General features: G+C 47.7%; 1 pseudogene; it reads right to left on the bottom strand.

Annotated features, from left to right (window-relative positions):
- Window positions 1–404: 404 nt before the first annotated feature.
- LOC133347422 (UDP-GlcNAc:betaGal beta-1,3-N-acetylglucosaminyltransferase 7-like) lies at window positions 405–7,644 on the bottom strand (annotated as a pseudogene).
- Window positions 7,645–24,080: the final 16,436 nt, after the last annotated feature.

The raw sequence follows: 24,080 nt of genomic DNA, 5'->3' as shown, positions 1-24,080 counted from the left end.
CACCAATAACGATTATCTGAACCTCCCCGAGCTCGAATCAGCCTGAAATTAGTACCTGGTGCGATGTGTAAACATCGCTAATTGATAAACCAAGGCGACTAGGCGTGGTGTTGGCTACCCACCCACTCGTGTGCCGTGCCAGCTTTCATAGGTGCTGCTCGCTCACAGCACTCGGTCTGGCAGTCGGTTATGGGTATCCAGCGTTCTTTGTTTGTCTTTACGAATTAAACACGTTCCTATGACATCATAATTTGCAAATGGTGGCCTATTGAATGCTCCGAGGTGTTTGGTGGAATTTTCAGGTTTAAAAAAGTTTTGCCAACAAGTTGAACATATTTGGGTTTGATCTAAATTTGAAGTCTTCGTGACTGCAGGAATCCACACTCTTTGGTTCTTTCGGTAAAGCCACGTAGGTATAAATAAAAATAAATCACTAAAATTGTATTATATTTTATACCTACGTGACTTTACCAAAAGAACCAGAGTATATTTGGTTTTGATTTATTTCCTTCGACTCACTGTTTGGGAGATACAGATCATGACGTATAGACACTTGTGATTTAAATATAGAGAGATCATTCCAACTTAATTACTGGGGGTGCCCTTTTAAATGGTTGAGATGCGATGTAAGTCGTTCTGAGACACCCCAGTGTGTAAAGGGTGCTTAATAAACAGACAAATAATCATTACCCTTTTAATGTTGTAACCAGAAAATCCTGAAAAATAATTTGGAAATTAATTAAGTCGGGGCACACTTTATCGTGGGGTCAGTAAACAATTTCCACATGTTGATCAACTGTGTTGGTAGAAAACGATGGACTGACATCACATCCCGGTATAAGCACACCTGCATGTCAGCGCTCTTGAGCTGAGGCACACCCAGCGTTTTGAAGCCTTGGTGTGACGTGAGCGAGACGTTGGCTCTGTGCAGGCACATCCCCAGCCACACGTCGTCAAGGGGGAACTTCTGCACGTCGCCCGAGACGGCCTGCAACCTCCTCATCACCTCCCTGGACATCACGTAGCTGCCCCCGCTCACGAAATGCGGGTACATGTACCCGTCATACATTGCAGTAGGTATGAAGTACTTGCTCCCGGCATCGCGAACGACATACGAGTCTGTGACCACGCTACCTAGGAGAAGAGGGCTGCCGCCATCTTGTGGAGCTGCCAAGAGGTACTCGAGGATGTTGTCCACATTCACAAACATGTCGTCGTCGCCCTTGAACACGTAGGCCACACGGCGGCTGCTGCTGCTATTGCTGCTGTAGATACTGATCCAACGTAGAAAGTTCATGTCTTTGAGGGTGAGGTTGTAGAAGTTGTCGAGGAATTCCCACTGCAAAATGTCTTGCTGGACAGAATCTTCCAGGTCCACGGACTTCTGGATGTGGTCCAGCGACGGCGGAGGGAGGCCGAGGAGAAAGAGAGTCCGCACGCGGGCGATCTCGCTGCCGGCCCTGGTCCGGAGTCGGACGTCCCTCTCGTGGCCCCAGGTGCTGCGCACGGCTTCTCGCCGCTCGGAGTTTTCGGCCAGGCTCTTGACGACCAGGAGGAGGTTCAGCGTCGCATCTTCAAAGCTCTCGAGCTTTTCTGGGTGGTTGTGGACCATTGGGAAATAGTGGCAGTCACGGTAGAGGATGAATTCTTGACGAGACACAGAGAGAGAAGACAACAATAGCGTGCAATCTTGGGTGGCAGGGTGGCACAACACTTGTGGCTTACCGCAAGGAGGGCATGGGTTCAATTACCAACTCGGTCACCTTACTGTGAAGTTTGTATAATCTCCTCGTTATGCACCTCCGATTAGCACGGTTGACTATGTATGGTGCGAAAGAAGTTAAATATACATACAGTGAATCAGTGTGTGTGAGTGTGAGTAAGTGTGTGAGTGTCCGGCAGAACAACCTCCTACCTCCTCGCGTTGCCGGACGGGCAACACTGTCGTGGACAGTGCTATCGGGGGAGGGCCAATGCCCATTGGCCTCTCCTCTCATGATGACTGTGACCACCACAGTGGCTAAACGGGGGCTCTGGACGAGTGTGAGGGGCTGGTAACCCATCCACCTTCAATTCATTACCACGAAACTACGACTTAAACATAAATATGTAACTAAAAACATGTGCCGGAGGCCCCGGGGGGACAGGCGTCTATGACGTCTCCTGGCCAAACCCAAATTGGCGGAGCCAGAAGATTGAATCTTCACCCTCGGGGCTCCCCCAGAAACAACGAAAAGCCACTACGGATGGCCACGTGGAATGTTCGAATGCTCACTGCGGAGGAGAGGCTGCCACTCCTTTGTCGGGAGCTGGACCGGTACTGCCTGGATCTCTGTGATATTCAGGAGGTCCGGTGGACCGGTTTTGGCTCCTGCCACCATGAGCGGTGAACAGGTGTTGCTTTCGTGATTGTGTGAGTTGGTGTGTGAGTGATAGGGTGAGTGATTGAGTGGGTGACTGGGTGAGTGAGTAAATGGTTGAATAATAAGTGGGTGAGTGAATGAGTGAGTCAATGGGAAAGTGGGCAAACGAGTGAGTACTAAAATTACCTTTGAATCGGTCACCTACAGATTTAAACCAATCTGTGTCTATGAGATCATGATTGGCCACGCAGTCACTTTGAATAATGCCCCAATCCTTGTGTGTGTGCATTGCCCCTGCCTCTTTATTCGAGGCACTGACATTGCCAGGCAACAGCAGTGATTTCCCACGTGGCAACTTTGTACCTGTGGATGGTGGACAGGGTGACAATATTAGCAGCAGCAGCACCATCATCAGCAGCAGTATTCGCAGCAGCATTATCATCATCTGCAGCAGTGACATCGTCACTATCATCAACAGCAGCCACAGCATCATTAGCAGCAGTAATATCATCATCATCAGCAGCAGAAGGAAGAACATCAACAAAGCGCCATCATTCGCAGCAACATCAGTACAGCATCAGCAGCAGTGTCATAATTGTTCTTAAAGTTATCAACATTTAAAATCTTTCAAAAATATCAACATCACCGCCATCTTTCTCAACTGCAGTTGTACCATGGCCAACACACAAGAATAATAATGCTGCTGCTGATGATGGCAATGATGACGATGAGAATGAGGATGATGAAAGCAATGGGCAGTGACAGAACCAGGCGAGAGTGATTTTGCCGCGTGTTGCAGAGGTTTGCGGTTGACATGTGCGGGCCTCCCTGCCTAATACCGTGGTGTGCATCGACCACACGACACGCGCCATTTGCTTCACGGTGAACGTGAACAAATACCTCATGACGTCGTTCTAAACGAGCGTGGGAATATTCACACAGTAGCAATCATCCATCGCCCGCGACTGGCAGACTACTACCCGATTGCAGGCCAGGTGCTGAGTCACCTATTGCCCAAGGGGACAGCTGTTTTTGGGGGTGCCCTTTGAAATGGGATGCGATGCGCTCATCGTGTGTAAAGCAGCCCCGTGTGATGGAGGGCGGCTCGGTACTCATGTTAATGATTTAAACTACGAGAGGTGGTTTACATCATTAACATGAAGAGAGGCGATATACGCTTAACCATTTTAGTCGGGTTGTGTGATTTCAGATCTGTAAATGGTGAGGGAATCCATCCCAACAGAAACATTAACACGGGGCTGGAAACACAATGGGTTCAACAATACACAATGTTGTACGTGGTATGTATGTACAAAATATATGAGCCTTATCCAGACCACCAGCTGAGAAGAGCTAAATGTGTCGCAATTTAGGAAGGTGGCTGAATATTCTTACCTTCCTTGAGTTGGTGGTATAAGTAACACAACGGCAATGCATTCAGTCCTTTTGAGCTGTTGGTCTGGATGCGGCTGACAGCTGTTGTACGTCCAATGCTGCACATTTGCGTGTTGTTAAATTTGTTTGTTGCCAGACTGCAACAACAATCATATTTCCGTTGATATGGGTTTAAATTAGGGGCGCCGTGATGGCAAGATGTTATCTCCCTCGCCTGGTATGCAGGAGGTCATGATTTTGGTCCTGACCCTGATGCCTGGTGTTGATTTGGAGTTTGCATGTCCTCCCCATGGTCATGTGGATTTTTCTCTGGGTCCTTCGGTTTTTCCTCCATATTTAGAAACATGGGTTTAAGAGTATGTGTCTGTTGCAAATGACCACATGATAAGTCACTTCGTTGAGCTATAATTGTGGTCAGGTCGCTTCTGAAAAAAAGCTAACAGCTCTGTGGGCTAATAAAACAAAAATAGTTTAGTTTAGAATTATCAGTGTAAAGAACTCAACTGGCATCACCGAGTGCCATAACTTCTTGCAATTAGAGGATTGCTCGAGGGAGCTGCGCGGGAACTGGGTGGTGCTGTCGCCGTCTTTACCAATGCTGGTCTCTCTTTTCAAGCTGGATCTGTATGGCAAATCAGGGAGGAGGAGAATGGCTCCGACCAACGTCACCGCCACCACCACTTTAAGAAGTTGCAATCTGAGTTGAACATCACGAACACATAAATAAAACTGAGTGTGCAGTGAACACAAAACATTCTCTCATGGTTCACACTCATTACCTGATCATTCCCAACACACCTGGAATCCCATCGCTTCAAAAATGTTCTCAGTTGCCCTCCCATATATATCACAATTGCAGGGGAAGCACGGTGTGTGAATAACATCTGTGAATTTCGATTTAAAGCTTTCGTGACTGCAGGGATTCATCTTCTTGGTTCTTTCGGTAAAGTCACGTAGAAGGGAAGTGATAAAATAATAAATATAAAACATAACAAAATAATTCTCACGACTTTTCGGCCACAACACAAGCAGCCGTCCTCAGGTGAAAACCAGATCTGTCGAGGCGACAGCGTATAAATGAAACACCACCACGCTTGGAGCGTCTATTTAAGCTGGGTTGGAAGGAGGGGAAAATGCGCCTTGACAAAATAATCTGCATATCAAGAGAAATTTAGCATATTCATGAGAAATGCAGGAATGCGACTAGTATTACTTGTGAAATGCGTAGGATGTGGGCGGGGGGTTTTCAAAGTCATATTATGCCCATGCATTATGCAGGATTAGCAGCATCAAAGTGAGGAGGTAGGGACAGCATCAATAAAGGGAAGGAATGTTAATAGTATGCAGCTGCAGTAACCAAACAACCACGTAAAAAGCTAAAGTATGAACTACATAGTATCATCAGTATGCTAAATATACTCTCAATAAGCTGAGCTACTAACCGTAAGTAATACATTACAATTCTTGGTCGCAAAAAATATAATATGCTTCCAGCTAAACTTTTTAAACTTTTTCCTTACATCACACGGGTCTATCCCGTACTATATGCTGCCATAGACAAACCCAACATTAAATTGTATACTGTATTACTATACACTACCCTATGTCTTAGAATAATACATAGTGTAATTTTTACACTATGTATTATTCTACCCACCCAACTGTATACCACACTGCTGTATATTCACTGTACAATTACGATACTATATATTACCTTATACATTGTATTAAACATTACACTTTAATACTATTTATTATTATACAATATGCTATACACTATATCATTGACCGTCGCGTGAAAGGTCCTAAGAGGAAGCAACGAAATATGTCAATGGGAGAGTGGTGATAGGAAGCTTGCAGCGGAGCAAAGAATCCATTCCCTGCGGAGAATACAAGATATATAGTCAATGTCAGTGAGTGGAACGCGGTCTGAAAGTCAACGTAAACGTAAACACAATCAGTTAAAATCCGAAATGGTTAATTACGTCCTTCCAATGATTGCTAAGCCGGAATCCATCTTCTCGGTTGAAATTGTCTCCATGTTTGTATATGTGGATCGCCTCATAAACCATTTCGGTTACGACATGTCTCGGACCGCATCCGTGAACATAAAGCAGACTTGAAACACGGTAGGACAAACACCTCAGCCGTGGCAGATCACTGTTATAATTCAGTGGGCTCACATGATATTGACTTCTCCAAGACAGAGGTTCTCTGCAAGCCATCTGGCTACCATGAGAGATTCGTTCATGAGGTGATCCACATATACAAACACAGAGACAATTTCAACCGAGAAGATGGATTCTGGCTTAGCAATCATTGGAAGGACGTAATAAATGAAAGTGCGTATGGGCCGGGGACACACACACACAGACAGACAGACAGATTCGCGATTTTATATATATATGTAGATATACAGCAGTGTGATATACATTAGGGTGGGTAGAATAATACATAGTGTAATATTACAATGGATAAGGTGGTTTATAGAAATACAGTATATAATTTAATGTTGGGTTTGTCTATGGCAGTATATAGTACGGTGTAGACTCGTGTGATGTAAGAGAATAAAGTTTAGATGGAAGCATATTATATTTTTTACGACGTAGAATTGTAATGTATTACTTACTGTTAGTAACTCAGCTTATTGTAGAGTATATTTAGTATACTGATGATACTATGTAGTTTATATATTAGTTGTTTACGTGGTGGTTTTAGTTACTGCAGCTACATACTATTAACACTTCTTCCCTTTATTAATGCTACCCCTATCCCCTCCCTTTGATGCTGCTAATCGTGCATAATGCACGGGCATAAGTAGTACTAATCACATACCTGCATTTCCCATATCCCCTCCCTTTGATGCTGCTAATCCTGCATAATGCACGGGCATAAGTAGTACTAATCACAAACCTGCATTTCCCATATCCCCTCCCTTTGATGCTGCTAATCCTGCATAATGCACGGGCATAAGTAGTACTAATCACATACCTGTATTTCCTATAAATATGCTAAATTCCTCTTGATATGCAAATTATTTTGTCAAGGCGCCCTTTCCCCCCCTTCCAACCCAGCTTAAATATATGCTCCAAGCATGGTGCTGTTTCATTCAGACGCTGTCTTTCCGACAGACCTGTTCTTCACCTGAGGACGGCTGCTTGCGTTGTGGCCGAAACGTCGTGAGAATTATTTTATTATGTTTTATTTTTATTATTTTATTACTTCCCTTCTACGTGACTTTACCGAAAGAACCAAGAACATCTGTGAAGTATTCTCTGGTGTACCTGTAGACTATGCAAATCTGTTACACAAGTTGAGGTGGAAGGATTGTACTGAATTTTTAAGATCTGACATCGAAGTAGAAAATAAAAGCAAAATCCCTTGACTCCTAAAATAATATTTTCAGTTCAGCTAAGATGTGTCAATTTGGTTAACAATTTTGTCGTCGTCTAGTCGATGACAACCTGTGGCATCTCATTCACGTTTTATTTTGTGAATTCCAGTCACAACATGAGCTTAGATTAGGCCGGTCACGTGGCCTGTCAGGTAGCACGTTCGCCACTTGTTACAGGGTTCACAGTTCCAATCTATCGGCCGCCCAGGACGAACTCACGCAGCACAACACAGACGCACGAGATTAGTGGTAACTCATCGGTGGTGCGGTGCGAGCGCTCACCTTCCTGTGCACGGGCCAGAACCCAGACAGCATGGCCAGCATCTCCACCAGCTCCTCGCACAGGTATAGGGCCTCAGCCACCAACTTGTATCGGCCATACACATTGGACTTACTGATGGCCTGGAGCAGCTTGTTAGTGGAGTCTGTAATTAAACACAGTGACGATAACTCCGCAGCCCACCAAATAGGGTGTGAAAGCTGAGCAAACATACATGTGACACAGCCCAGCGTGTCGCATGTTTGTATGTTGTTAAAGAGTTTAACGGTTCAATTCCAATGGCCGCCCTGGTTATAACTGCGGGCATAATATCTCAAATATAAACTGTGACGTCACTCACAAGAGTAGGCTGTCACGTGTCGCCATCAGGGTCCACATTTGAAAAATTCAAAAATTACCCGCATATTATACTCTTTTGTTATTTCGGTAAAGTCACGTAGGTAGAAAAATAAAATAAAACAAAAATAACAAATCACGACGTTTCCATCGCAACACAAGCGGTCGTCCTCAGGCAGAAAAAATAATCCAGCAGTGGAACTGCTGAACCAGCGAGAGAGCCGTCACAGCAACAAGAGGTTATATATGTGGCGATGGGCAAGCAAGCGGGGTCTGAGCTGGAAAGGAATTCCATCCCCGGACGCAAGCACGTCAGTTGTGTTAATGGGGGAGATTAGGGAGAGAGAGATTAGGGAGAGAGATTACCATGAAATGAGCTTTCGTCACCGCATAAGAGTATCGTCCCTCCCCCCATTGTCTAACACACTTGGACTGCGCCCTCGCCTTCAGCTCCCCCCACTCTCCCCCTGTCTTTACACCCCCCCCTCACTTTCTCCCCCTATCTCTACCCCCTCCCTCCCCCCATTGTCTAACACACTTGGACTGCGCCCTCGCCTTCAGCTCCACCTCTACCCCCCCTCTCTCTCCCCCTATCTTACCCCCCTCTCTCCCCCTGTCTCTGCCCCGTCCCTCCCCCCATTGTCTAAGGCACTCGCTTTGCTTGTACTTCTGGTGCTTTGCTCCTACATTCGCGCTGGCTGCCCCGCCCATGCTGTTTACGCCACACAGCTTTGCTCACTCTGACAGCCCTCATTAGAAGCAGTGTATTTGGAGGCGTGCCGCCCTCTTGTCTCTATACCTGATGAAGACTGCTTGTGTTGGATCGAAACGTTGTAGTTTTTTTTATTTAATTGTATTTTCTATCTACGTGACTTTACCGAAAAAACCAAGAATATCACAACACGTACCACATTAACAAGTATCCTTTGCAGTCCACCAACGCTTTGCTCCACGCGGTACAAAAAAAGCGATCGAATACAACATTAACACAAGGCCCACACATATGCATCTGCGGGTAACAAGTAACATCAATGCATTATGTGATGCCGCCGCCACGGAGCCGATCGGCGGGTGCCCCACCTACGATTTCGCCGCCCCGAGAAGCGAGGCCGACGCTGCTTCCCCCCCCCACCTAAACACACATACGACAAGCCGCAGATAATTGGCATAACAAAGGCGCCCGCGGATCACCGTCGGCTCCGCAAGTGGTGGAGGACCCCTTGTTAGAGAAATCTTGGAATGCGGCTTTACGGGCGGGGCGACCTGATTGGCCAAGAAGGCCCCTGGTTCGGCTTCCTTTGATGTGGGCTAAGAATAAAAAGGGGAGCGCAAACAGGTAGGGGTCTCTTACTCCAGAAAGCCAGCGCTCGTGACGACTTCCAGCTCGACCACCCGAACGTCCGTGAGACGCGTCGAGGTGAGCAGCGAGGAGACCAACGGAACGCCAAGCGCATCAAACCGTGAGTAAAAAGGTAAAAGCGTATCATAAGTAGATAAATCGGGAATAGACCCTTTGGCGTTAGCGTAGGTCAGCCTTGTCGATCCACACTGATTTAACAGCAAATCGCAGGTAGCCGATAATAAATCATTAAGAACTAATCGTAACCTCGTGTGGTCTCGATGAGAAGTGCGAACGCGCGCGGTGCGGTGTGTGCGTACGCTCGCGGTGTGTGTAATCAGTGCTCCACAGGTGTGCGATCGTGACGTGGGTATTCGGTGTTGAGACGAGTGCTGCGTGGGGCTGTGTAAAGAGGGAGTGTGTACGTACGCCCGCAGCGCGTAAGTGCTGTGCAGGGCTGCGTGAGGGAAGGCATTGCGTTTTGATTAAAAGAGAGGCAACGCCGCGTTAACGGACGTACGGGAGCCGGCGACGAGCCATGCCCTTCACGCGAACCCGAGGTGGGGGAAAACATCAGACGATATTCCTTGCCCCGTGAGCGATGAGCCCAGCGGCAGCCGGGGCGGTTCGCACAGCAGCGAGGGGTCAGGGAGCGGCGGGACCCCTGCAGTTGGGATACAGCCGGGAGAGATCTCGGGGGTCAGCGACCCCCACAATATCTACGCTGTATATAAAAGTTAGTGGTTTCGTGCGCGTGCGCTACAGTAACGATGTTTCTTTCCGACCTGTTGATTGGCTAAAACAAATTTTACAATCCGGGATGTTTACACAAATAAGTGTTTTTTTATATTGAAAATATATTTTAAAGTTTAATAACAAATGAATAAAATAATGTATCCGCGATTCCTGGAGCTAAAACCCACGAAGAGAGAAACCATTATCAACCACAGGGGTGATTTTATCCCATTATTTCACAATTTTACAAATACAACTTAACCCTATTCAGTTGATTTTAATTGTCATGTGTTAATCATTGTACAATAACAGTTGCAGTGATTTTATAATGCTGTGTCTTGGTTTGTTTTTTTATGTTTTAAAGTATACGTTTATGCGAATCTGTTGGTATCGTCCCCCCGTTGAGCGAGTGGTACATTCCCAACAGCCCAAAAGCTATGGTGAGCAATGTGGATCAAAGCAGATGCCGGTAACACGATGTATTATATTAGTGCGTATGGTATTTTGGCATCATTGGACGGACGTACATCAGAATAAAAATATTTATACTGCAGGAGCAATCCCATGAGCAATAAAGCTCTTTTTCACAGATGTCCACTAGAGGCACGGGGTAAGAACGTTACAACAACAAACAGTACAGCAACTTGATATACGTGCAAATACAAGGAAGTTAAAGCAATGTAGGGTGCTTCAAAAATGTGTTAACACTTATACGGGACGATAGTTTTAATGGAAATAGAACGGACAATACACTGTAACATGATAACAAATGAATGGTAACAACTTCAAAAAGCCAAAGAGTCTCCACTTGTACGCCATCATTATCAACACATTGCCTGTACTCTTCTCCAGGTGATCTCCAGAGCCAGGAGGCGGCACGTTTCACGTCGTGTTGTTGCAATATTATCATAAGTGGTAAAACAAACTTTAAGCACCCTGTATATAAAAGTTAGTAGTTCTGTGCGTGTGTGTTTACAATCGAGGATTTCCAGAAAGCGCCTGTTTTATACTCCGTGTTCTTTTGTAGTCCAGCAATGTTATTCGAATTCTCAATTGTATAATCATGTACTGCATCTGTACCGTGTTGTGGGAAAGGGCGCATGACGAGTATGTGCAATGTTGATGCGTCGGTGCTTTTGTTGCACAACATTAATGGTTGACACCTCCTCAATGTCTATTTTATTTCACTATGTACGATTCATCACCTACGTGAGTTTTCTTTGACGACAGACACTTCTTATTGTTTTTTCAAAATACCCTCAGCTATAGTACAGGGCGAGGGTATGTAACATTGCACATCACACGTGCACTATATCTGAGCTTTATACAGTATATAGTGTGACGTGTAACGTCATGAACAACCCAGCTAGAACTGTATACAAATTGTATTATACAATACACAGCATTGCTGTATTACAATAAAAATGTACGATACACTGAATACCATTTAAGATCTAACATATGACATTCCTGTTACTTGCCAGTGTTGCATAAGTGGTGCATGACTTGAATGCTAGGATATGTTCGCCACCCTGGGTTTGCTACAATCTTAAGTTGTCCTGCTGTGCCGTGTCCCCTTTCCCACAAATGTCTCCCGCTGGTCATTCTTGTCAATCAGCTCAAAGATGAAATTTTATTATCCGCTTCAACAAATCCAATCAATCAAACACAACCTGCGAGCTTTTAAAATGTATCACGCATTCAGCTGCACTCTGGCGAATAAACGAGTCAATGCGTCCACCTGCTACGCAGAAAAGTAGCGATGATGATGATATTTAATGGTTTTATGCGTTACGTGTGTCCAAATAAAACGGGCGTTATCTTCCACGGGATCTAAAGGTAATCGTTTACTTTAGGCCATCTGTGCCAAAAGCTACCCAACCAAGGTTTGTGACAATTGGTGGGGGTCATATACCGTCAGGCAACACAGCGGAAGAATTCCATTGAGATTCCTCTCTTCTCCTTCACGCTCTGAACGTCGCAGAAACCTCCACATGTCGATTCAGCTGCAGACGCAGCCCATTGACTGGTCGCGGGGGGCACGAGCACCACGTCTTATAATTAGCATGCCACTGGTGCATTTGTAATGAGAGAGCCACCTCCTGTATTATGTGGGGTGTGGTGTGATATGCAGTTATGGGTTATCTAGGGGAAGGATTACATCTAGGCCAAAGTTAAATAGGCGGAGCCACCCGGGAAGCCTCTGGAACGCTCCCGAAGGTTCCATGAGGGGCGTGGCCAGAGGCGGGGTTTAGTCACTGGGGAGCGAATATAAGCGGATGCCAGACTAAGGTGCGGGGTCGGTGTGTGAAGAATCAAGAGGAGCTCCCCGTCGCTGCTGCCTGGCCATCTCTATCGGCCACGTGGCGGCTCGACCTTCAGCCGCTCAGCCGCTCCCTAGCGCGCCGTCAGCCAGCGGCGTGCTAGACAGTGGGTGAGCGCCACGTGGCGCGGGGCAGCGAAGCCGCTTGGGCGGCATGCATCCGTAGTGCGAGTGAGAGAAGACGAGAGACAACCAACTGTACCGAAGATTTAATTAATAAACGTTTAAACTTCTTATCGTGTCGGAGCCACTCATTACACATTCATTGCTGTGCCAGTGTTAAGTGGAATGTTCATTTGACATAATTACAATGTTCATCCACAACGGAATTGAATCTTAAAGCTCGATTGAGAGTTACGTTGAGTAGATTGTATCTCAAATCGGTTACTGAACTCGGGAGGGTCGTTATCGGAATCACTCAATAATAAAATAGCGTCGTATTTGTGTTTGAAAAGCTCACGTGGTGGTGATGATGGGAGAATTAGAGGTTAGGAGTGGAGAAAGCACAAGAACCGCAAACGTTTGGTACAAACTTACCTTCAGGGGAGCTGGGAGGACTGACTGCGAGTTGGAGTCGCGCGGCCTTTCGTGCTGTGCCAAGGGAGTGCAGTTAGGTGTGGGGAGGCGTGCACCTCTGACCCCCCCCCTCCACGTGCACGGGTCAGCTGGTGATGTTGGCAGCTTCTGCTTCCGATTGAGAGCATCCAATTAGGGGGGGAAAACTTGGCTTGGAAAAAAACATTTAACCGTTTAGAATGCGTGTAATTTTAGTAAATGACTGCGAGTTATTTTCTTTCTCCAGAAGTCTTCTTTAAAACTGTAGTTAAAATATAAATGGTTCAATAATGTTTAGAATAGATGGTTCAACGCGGTCCCAGCTGCGTACGAAATTGCCCCAAGGCTGCCAATTGAAATAAATAATCATAATATAAAGCTACACGAGGAACAAGTGTGCAATATACTGGAATTGGATCGCTGTTGCTGCGGGTGAAAGGGAGCGTTGATGATTGGTGAGGAAAATAAAGGTAATCATTCACGTGTACATTTTACTCTCGTGCTTATCACGTAGCAAGTTCTAGTATCGAGTTGGTTTTGTTTAACGAGGTCAAAACTCAAGAGACTACATTCTTTTTTAGACTGATCGTAGTACAATAAATAAAACCGGGTTTAAAATGTGTAATAAAACAGGTCGACAACAAGCGACTGTGTCTCCGTCTCTTTATTCTTCATTATGGACAGCTCGAGTTCCACTCCCCTCAGTCACTCCGCGGCACGTCGCTGCCTGACGTCCTGCCCCCGCGCGGCACTCACGCTTCCCCGCTCCCGCGCACCGCTGGCCGGCGGCGTGCTGGGAGCCGTCTCCGCGTTGCCACATGGCCGATGGCTCGCGGAGACATTCGACGTGGTCCAGCTTCCAGCTCCCACCAACTGCTCCCGAGCCCCTTCCGGCTTCCCCTTATATCCCCTTTTCACGTCACCCAGACTCCGCCCCTCGCCACACCCCTTAAGAACCTTCCAGATAATACCCCTCCTTTAACGCCCCCGGGCTCCGCCCCCAGACCCTGCCCCCAATACTTTGTGGCGCCTGATTGGCTTAGGGCTGGGGCGGCGACACCCCACATACGCTCGCATTACATCAACCCCCCCCCCCCGGTGTAAAAGACTAGTTGTTCCGGCTAAATCAAGACGAGACAACAATGCGAGCAACAGTAACACCATAACGGAAACTCGGAATAAGAACAAAACACAACAAAAAACGGTAGCAATCAACGGAAGGGACTTGGATCTGGTACGGGACGCCGGCCCCTCCTTCGCGAGAATAGGGGCCCTCGCCGACTGCAATCCCGGCGGGGTTGGAAGAGCGGTGAGATCGACATCCCTCGCCGCTGGTGGAGGCCCGTCCAGTGCAGGATCCCCTGCGTCAGGTTGGCTCAAGGTCGTCGAGCCTGTGGGAGGCACAACAGGTGCCTTCGGAGGTTGAACAGGCAAGGGGGGCGGCACGCCGGACACATCAGACACCGGCAAGGCAACCTTAGGGGATGATGAACCGACGCGAGGGGGCAAAGAGGAGCTTCAACCGGGAAGTGTGGTCATAACAACGGCACGACCCCACCCGGATGCGTGCGTACTGGGGACTAGGAACATCAATCAATTCCACCGGACCTTGCCAAGGTCTGTGCAGCTTAGGAGAGGTCCCCACCGGCACCTGCGGGCAATGGAGCCAGGCCCGGTCCCCCACATGCCACGGCGATGCGCGTTGGGAGCGCCGAGCACACCGCTCATTACGGGCCTGGGCCTTAGACGTGGCCAACCGGGCCGCATCCCGCGCCTCCGTGACGCGGCGAACCGTGTCGCGAATATATTCGGGGAGAGTCTGCGCGGGCTCCTTGGCGCACACACCCAACTGCACATCAACAGGCGGTACGTTCTCACGCCCGTACATGAGAAAAAAAGGTGAATACCCAGTGGACGCGTGCGGTGCCATCCGGTAGGCGGAGAGCACCGCAGGGATGTGCAGATCCCAATCAGCCTGCTTCTCGCTGACAGTATGGCAGAGCATAGCCAACAGGGTCCGGTTCAACCGCTCCACCATCCCATCCGTTTGCGGGTGGTAGTGCGAAGTACGTATTTTCTTGGTGCCCAATGCGTCACACACATTACGCAACACCTTAGACGAGAAGTTGCGCCCTGGTCCGTAAGCAGCCGTTCGGGCGCTCCCTTGTCCATCACGTACCCGTATAAAAATGCCTCCGCGATGGACGACGCCGACTGATCGGACAGGGCCAAGCCATCGGCCACCGCGAGAAATATTCCACCCCTACCAACAGGAATTTGTTACCCCAGGCAGATGGGGGAAAGGGCCCAAGGATGTCTAGGGCCACCAGCTCGTTAATGCGCGTTACCTGGATCGATTGCAAGGGAGGAACATAACGCTGTCTCGGTGGCTTCCGACGTGCGCACTCGGAACAGGCTTGAATGTCCTCGGCGACGTCAGCCGTCATGCCGTGCCAAAAATAGTCTCGCTGTAACGTGAGCAAGGTTTTCTGCACACCAAGATGTAACAACTTCTCGGCGTGCAGGACCCGAACCAATTCATACCGCAGTGTGACCGGGACCACCAGGCGCCAACGGCCTAGCAAATCATCCTTCCACATGAGCAACCCGTCCCGGAGGGCCGCTCTTGGAAAAGTGTCCGTAGACGAGTACCCCTGCAGCTTTCCCGCCTGACTCTGCAACGAGATCAGTGATTCGTCCAACAGCTGCTCGCGGACCCACACCAAACGCGGCAAGTTCAACACCCCGTCAGCCGGCCCCAGACAGGTCGGGTCCACGGAATTCGCCATCACGGACATGACCGGCTGAAGGGGCTGAGGGGGGCGCGTGCACCGATTAGTACCCGAGCAAGAGGATACCTGCGGCAACGCGGGAGAGCGAGTCCACGTTACCATGACGAGAACCTTTACTGTACTGAATGTCAAACGAGAATTCCTGCAGCATCTCCAACCATCGCGACAGCTGGCCAGAGGGCTGTTCGATTTTCAAAGAATATTGCAAGGCGGCGTGGTCTGTGCGTACCATGAATTTCCTGGTGTATAGGTACGGCCGATATTGGCGAACGAAATGAAAATTCGCCAACAATTCCCGACGGGTCACACAATAGCAGGTTTCAGCCGACGAGAGCTCCCATACGCCACCACGTGCTCGACGCCGTTCTTACACTGGGACAGGACGGTGCCAATGCCCGTATCACTGGCGTCCGTGTCCAGAATAAAGGGCAATGAGAAATCGGGGTAATCAAGTGTCGGCGTGGTCGCCAATCGATCGCGAAGGTCACAGAACGTCATTTCCTCCTCCGGTCCCTACTTGAACCTCTAATTTTTCGCTGTGAGGAGGTGCAGCGGTCTTGCGATAGTGGCGAAATTGGGTATGAATCGACGGTAGTAGGACGCGAACCCGTCAAACCAACGCACCTCCCCCACCGAGGTGGGGGCCGGCCAGTCCAGGACGCACGACGTCTTGTCCGGGTCCGTGGCCACACCGTCTGAGCTGACAATATGTCCCAAATATCGCACGGAGCGTTGCAAGAGGTGGCACTTTTTGGGTTTGAACTTGAGATTCGCAGAACGCATTTTGCCGAGCACAGCGCGCAACCTGCGAAGGTGTTCCTCGAACGTACGACTGAACACAATGACGTCGTCTAAGTATATCAGGCACGCGTCCCATTGTAACCCGGACAACACCAGTTCAATCAACCGCTGTTATGTGGCGGGAGTGACGTTCAGTCCCATGGGAAGGCAGTTAAATTAGAACAGCCCCTGAGGCGTCCGAAACGACGTCTTTTCCCTCGACGACTCATCGAGGGGAAGTTGCCAAAAGCCAGAGGAGAGATTGAGAGTAGAAAAGTATCGCGCCCCTGACAAGGCATCGAGGGAGTCATCCTTTCGCGACAGAGGGTACGCGTTTGCCACAGATACTTTATTAAGCTTCCGGAAATCAACGCAGAAGCGGAGGCTGCCATCCTTTTTCTTCACGAGGACAACGGGAGCGCCCCATGGGCTGTTCGACGGGGAGATAATGTCAGCGGATAGCATGTCGTCCTCCGCGCCGCGCACGTGGTCCCTCTCCGAGGGGCTCATCCGGTGTGGATTCATCCATATAGGGCTAGCCCCCCCCCCCCAGTATGAATGTAATGGGACAACAGTGAAGTGCACCCCAGGTCGAAATCGTTTTTGCTGAAAACGTCAGAGTAGTCGGACAAAAGCGCCCGAAGCGCGTCCTTTTGGTGCATGGCCAAGGACGAATTTTCCCGACCATAACTCGGCGATCCAGCGATCGTCGAACGTTTCCGAAGGCTTAACCTCCGCCGCCAACCCTTGCTGGCGATCCTCATCATGGACCGTAAACGCGGTAATGGCATGAGCCAGAACCGTGCCGGCCGCAACCAACACGCTCTCCGCCCCCCCGTTCAAAACTTGCAAAAATGGGGGCTGATCCGGTTGAACAATCGTCTGGGCCCCAACCAGCGCCAGACCCTTGGAAGCGGTGTTAGATGGGGACAGCAGCACGCCCGCCGCCGCGTCTATACCGCGAATTTGTTTACGATACCGCAATGGGACGAGCATTTGTGAGCCCGGAGGAATTTCCACCGAGATATTGGCAAGCGCCTGCACCGGAACGTCCGGCATGAAACAGGTCAACGGAGATGGCAAAAAAAAAATCTTACATCCCACAGGCAGCTCAATGCAGCCCTGATCCACAAGGATCTTAATCGGCATTCAACCGAGAAAATCGGTACCCAACAGGCAAGGCACTGCCAGTGACCTGGAAATCAAGACCGTTCCCGAAGCCGCCACGTTCCCAATTGAAGTATGCGCTTCGACCTGACCCACAATGCCCATACTACCCCCATTGGCAGCAATACACGCATAGAAAGCCGGCCGCACGCGTGAAGCGGGGATGGACAGGAGGTGGAATATGACATCGGAGATGATAGTGGCCGACGCGCCCATATCCACCAATACCCGCACGTCCACCCCTTGAATAGAGCCCGGTACCGTAGAAGACCCTGTCATGGCCGCTACCACGCGATGAGCCAACTTTCTTCATTGGGTAACCGTACGAAGCGAACCGCCGACGGCCCCACCGGAGGCACGGACATACGAATTATGCGCGTTCGAAGATGCCTAAGGTGACAAAGCTTGCCGGGTGTCTGATACATACCGACTTGCCTGGCTAGGGTCACGGCTCGACGATAATGGCGGCTGCAGTGGCAGGGATCTGGGATGAGGCGGAAGGCGGGGACGGCTCCGGCAGTCCCGCGCGAAGTGGCCCAGCCAGCCACATCGGAAACACGCCATGCCGGCCCGCCAGTCGACCCCCCCGACATCCTGGAGCGGCGCCAACGAAGCGCCCGAGCGGACCGCAGACCCCCTCCTCGGAACCCAGTGGCCCGCTGCGGCAGTGAGGTCGTCGGTCTCCACGTCGCCCGGAGCGCGGACGACCCGTGATGGCACCTATCCCGTAGGTTCGCTGTCCACCGCAGGGTCGCCCGTCCAAGCGGCCATCTGCGCCCAACGGCGCAAGTTAAATTGGGCGTCGAGGTACTTGGCGGCCAACCAGGAAGTAAGCGGCTCATGGCCGCACACCGGCATCGGGATGGCGAGGTCCTTAGACAACTCCAACATCTTGCCGAGTATAAGTGGTTCGAGCAGATTGGGCTTGGCGTCCGGGTAGGCAGCCATCGCGAGCGCCACCAGGGCGCCCCGGTAGGCGATGGGAGATTCCTCTGGACCATGCTGCTGCTGCACGAACTTTCGGTGAGTATCGGACGGAGGCTCGTACACTTCAGCCATTTCGGCAAACGCCTCCCGTAGCGTTGCCCTCTTCTCGGCAGAATTGGAGCGGAACACCACGAGAGAAACATCTTCTTGGTTCTTTCGGTAAAGTCACGTAGAAGGGAAATAATAAAGTAATAAAAATAAAACATAATAAAATAATTCTCACGACGTTTCGGCCACAACGCAAGCAGCCGTCAGGTGAAGAACAGGTCTGTCGAGGAGACAGAGTCGGAATGACACACTCCAGGCTTGGAGCGTCTATTTAAGCTGGGATGGAGGGGGGAAGGGCGCCTTGACAAAATAATTTGCATATCAAGAGGAATTTAGCATATTTATGGGAAATGCATATATGTGATTAGTACTACTTGTGAAATGCATAGGAGGTTTGGCGAGGGGTTTAAAGTCATATTATGCCCGTGCATTATGCAGGATTAGCAGCATCAAAGGGAGGGGATAGGTTTAACATTAATGAAGGGAAGGAAAGTTAATAGTATGTAGCTGCAGTAACTAAACCACCACGTAAACAACTAAAGTATAAACTACATAGTATCATCAGTATACTAAATATACTCTCCAATAAGCTGAGCTACTAACAGTAAGTAATAAATTACAATTCTATGTCGCAAAAAATATAATATGCTTCCAGCTAAACTTTATTCTCTTGCATCACACGGGTCTACACCGTACTATATACTGCCATAGACAAACCCAACATTAAATTGTATACTGTATTACTATACACCACCTTATACATTGTAATATTACACTATGTATTATTCTACCCACCCTACTGTATATCGCACTGCTGTATATTCACTATACAATTACGATACTATATATTACTTTATACATCGTATTAAACATTACATTTTTATACTGTTTATTATTATACAATCCGCTATACACTATACCATTGACCGTCGCGTGAAAGATACTAAGAGGAAGAAACGAAATATGTCAATGGGAGAGTGATGGTAGGAGACTTGCAGTGGAGCAAAGAATCCATTCCCTATGGAGAATATAAGATAAATAGTCAATGCCAGTGAGTGGACTGCGGTCTGAAAGTCACCGTAAACGTGAACACAATCAGTTAAGATCCGAAATGGTTTATTACGTCCTTCCAATGATTGCTGAGCCAGAATCCATCTTCTCGGTTGAAATTGTGTCTGTGTTTGTATATGTGGATCGCCTCATGAACGAATCTCTCATGGTAGCCAGATGGCTTGCAGAGAACCTCTTTCTTGGAGAAGTCAATGTCATGTGAGCCCACTGAATTGTAACAGTGATCTGCCACGGCTGAGGTGTTTGTCCTACCGTGTTTCAGGTCTGCTTTATGTTCACGGATGCGGTCTGAGACGTCGTTTGGTTTCTCCAATGTAACTGCTACCACAGAGGAAACTTAGTTTGTAGACGCCAGGGTACTGTATGTCTGGAACCACATCTTTTACAGACGGGACCAGATCACGGATTTTATGTACTGTGTTGAATCGGACCTGGATCTTGTGTTTAATCAGGATTTTGAAGATCTTTTTTGTGACCCCAGCAATGTAGGGTAAGGTGATGGTTTTGAAAGGCTCCTCAACAGGATCCTTCTTGATGGTTGGAGTGATGGCTTTGCGGATTGTGTAGTCGGAGTAACCATTAGCCTTAAGAGCATGGCGTACGTGTTTGAGTTCACTGGCAATGTGTTCCTGGTCGGAGATGCATTGGGCTCTATGGTATAGAGTCTTGATGAGGGAATTCTTCTGGGATGGATGGTGGTGGGAGTCCGGTTTTAGGTAAGCATCCGTATGGGTGGCTTTCCTGTAGACAGAGTGACTCATTGAACCATCAGGTCTCCTTTTAATTAGGACATCCAAAAAGAGTAGCTTGCCATGTTTTTCGACTTCCATGGTGAATCTGATGGCTGGGTGTATGGAATTGATGTGGTCGAGGAATTGGTCTAGAGCAGGCCGGCCATGTGGCCAGATGACAAATGTGTCATCTACGTACCTCTTCCATAAGGTCGGGCGTAGAGTGGCAGTCTGGATGGCGTCAGTCTCAAATTTCTCCATGAACACGTTGGCTACAACCGGAGATAGGGGGGAGCCAATTTGAGTGCCCTCAGTTTGTTTGTAGAAAGTTCCATTCCAGGTGAAATATGTATTGGTTAAGCAGTGTCTCACCAGGGGGGGTACCCCAGTATTCAGTCTTTGATGAACCAAGTCTTCAATGATTGCGATGGTGTCAGGTACAGGAACTTTGGTGAATAAGGAAACCACATCAAAACTGACAAGCAGGTCGTCTGGGGACAGGGAAATTCCCTTGATTGTCGATACCAGGTCAGTAGAGTTTAGTACCGCAGAGGTGGTTTTTCCAGTGAAAGGCCGCAGGATTTCAGACAAAAAACGAGCCAGTTTGTAGGTGGGGGAGTTGATAGTAGAGACAATGGGACGAAGAGGTGTATCTTCTTTATGTATCTTTGGCAAGCCATATAATCGTATTATTTCCCTTCTACATGACTTTACCGAAAGAACCAAGAAGATGAATCCCTGCAGTCACGAAAGCTTTAAATCGAAAAATGATTGCTTGTGTTGCAATCGAAATGTCGTATGCTGTTATTTTTTTCTTTCTACTTGACTTTACCGAAAGAACCAAAGAGTAATTCCTGCAGTCACGAAAGCTCCAAATCAAGTTAGTTACATGCTAATCTCTCACATTAACATATCCACTTCCGTGCCCTCGTCGAGGATGCCGCTCTACTATCTTACAGTTACATGCTAATTTCTCACATTAACATTACTAGCCCCGCCCACTTTATGACCCTTGGGCTACAACCATTTCAAACCTTGTAAAACAGTCTGCCTCAGCAGCAGACCACGCTTTCACACCTGATGATGGACGCTTGTGTTGCGCCCGAAACGTCGTGATTTATTTTATTTTATACCTACGTGACTTTGCCGAAAGAACCAAAGAGTATGGATTCCTGCAGTCACGAAAGCTTCAAATCAAGATTTGTATTGTTGTGGATTTATTATAGAGGGCCTCGATACAAGGCGATTTGCAACCATTATAACATTTTACATACGATTGTAGTGGTACCATTTTATATACCCCTACAGCACGCACACCTACAGCACGTACACCTGTCAACGACATTTAGAACAGGACCAGGTTTTTATTTATCAAAGCGCTTAAAATCAGAGTGGCTGAGGTCTTAGGGGATATTAATGTTGCCACACCTCGCCGTTTTGGGGCGCGAAAAACACAGCGAGATTAACAGCAAAACATCGATGCTCTGATGTTATCAGAGCGATCAACAACGACGCCAATCAGTCGAAGTACCATTACTCGACACACCTTGCCTGTTGACGAGTAAACAATCACCACTAATAGATACTCGTGAACAATCAACACTATTAGACACTCGTGAACAATCAACACTATTAGACACTCGTGAACAATCAACACTAATAGATACTCGTGAACAATCAACACCAATAGATACTCGTGAACAATCACCACTATTAGATACTCGTGAGCAATCAACACCAATAGATACTCGTGAACAATCACCACTATTAGATACTCGTGAACAATCAACACCAATAGATACTCGTGAACAATCACCACTAATAGATACTCGTGAACAATCACCACTCATAGATACTCGTGAACAATCAACACTGGTAGATACTCGTGAACAATCACCACTAATAGATACTCGTGAACAATCACCACTAATAGATACTCGTGAACAATCAACACCAATAGATACTCGTGAACAATGAACACTAATAGATACTCGTGAACAATCAACACTAATAGATACTCGTGAACAATCAACACTAATAGATACTCGTGAACAATCAACACTAATAGATACTCGTTAACAATCACCATTTATAGATACTCATGAACAATCACCACTATTAGATACTCGTGAACAATCACCACTATTAGATACTCGTGAACAATCACCACTAATAGATACTCGTGAACAATCATCACTAGTAGATACTCGTGAACAATCATCACTAATAGATACTCGTGAACAATCACCACTATTAGATACTCGTGAACAATCATCACTAATAGATACTCGTGAACAATCATCACTAATAAATACTCGTGAACAATCACCACTAATAAATACTCGTGAACAATCACCACTAATAGATACTCGTGAACAATCATCACTAATAGACACTCGTGAACAATCACCACTGATAGATACTCGTGAACAATCACCACTAATAGATACTCGTGAACAATCATCACTAATAGATACTCGTGAACAATCATCACTAATAGATACTCGTGAACAATCACCACTATTAAATACTCGTGAACAATGACCACTAATAGATACTCGTGAACAATCATCACTAATAGACACTCGTGAACAATCACCACTTATAGATACTCGTGAACAATCACCACTAATAGATACTCGTGGACAATGAACACTAATAGATACTCGTGAACAATGAACACTGATACTCGTGAACAATCAACACCAATAGATACTCGTGAACAATGAACACCAATAGATACTCGTGAACAATGAACACTAATAGATACTCGTGAACAATCAACACCAATAGATACTCATGAACAATCAACACTAATAGATACTCGTGAACAATCATCACTAGTAGATACTCGGGAACAATCACCACTAATAGATACTCGTGAATAATCACCACTAATGGATACTCGCGAACAATCACCACTATTAGATACTCGTGAACAATCACCACTATACTGGTGAACAATCACCATTAATAGATACTCGTGAACAATCATCACTAATAGATACTCGTGAACAATCAACACTAATAAATACTTGTGAACAATCATCACTAATAGATACTCCTGAACAATCAATACTAATAGAGCCACGTAACACAGTCGTTGTTGACGAACCCTTTTGATTTGTGTCGCGTCTCGGAGTCAGGAAGCTCTCTCTGCTCGGGGCTCAGAGACTCAAACGGAGACCACGACCCTTGTCCCCTCACCTGTCTCCTTGTCCTGCTCACCTGTCTCCTTGTCCTGCTCACCTGTCCCGCGTCTCCTCCTCCTCACCTGCGCCCCGCCCCCCGCAGCGCCTCCCACCCCTCTGGGCGTGTTCGCACGGTGACGTCACCGCCGATTTCCGAAGCGGCGCGGCGCGGGTCCGGGTCGGGTTGAGAGAAACGCCGCGGAAATCCCCTTCGCCAGGGGACCAATCAGAGCGCGGGACGAGGCCCGTTGCCCCGCTTCGATTTGTCGCTGCCTTGGCACGTAAACACACTCTGAATCTTGATTTGAAGCTGTCGTGGACTGCAGGAATTCATATTCTTTGGGTGTTTCGGTAAAGTCACGTAGAACAATTTCTTTTACAAAAACTACGACGTTTCGATCGCAACACAAACAATCGCCATCCTCCCGATTGCTTGTCCTCTTGATAACGATTGCTTGTGTTGCTATCGAAACGTCGTAGTTTTTGTTAATTTTTTGTTCTATGTGACTTTACCGAAAGACCCAAACAAAATGTACACATTCTAATGAAATGTGTATTATTGAAGTAAGTAATAAAATGTAATGGAAAAAAAC

Source organism: Lethenteron reissneri, chromosome 26 (assembly GCF_015708825.2).
Source record: "Lethenteron reissneri isolate LAM-NWPU_2019-01 chromosome 26, ASM1570882v1, whole genome shotgun sequence".
Classification (NCBI taxonomy): Eukaryota; Metazoa; Chordata; class Hyperoartia; order Petromyzontiformes; family Petromyzontidae; genus Lethenteron; species Lethenteron reissneri.
The sequence above is the reverse complement of the archived record's forward strand: the minus strand, read 5'-3'. Positions and strand labels throughout refer to the sequence as shown.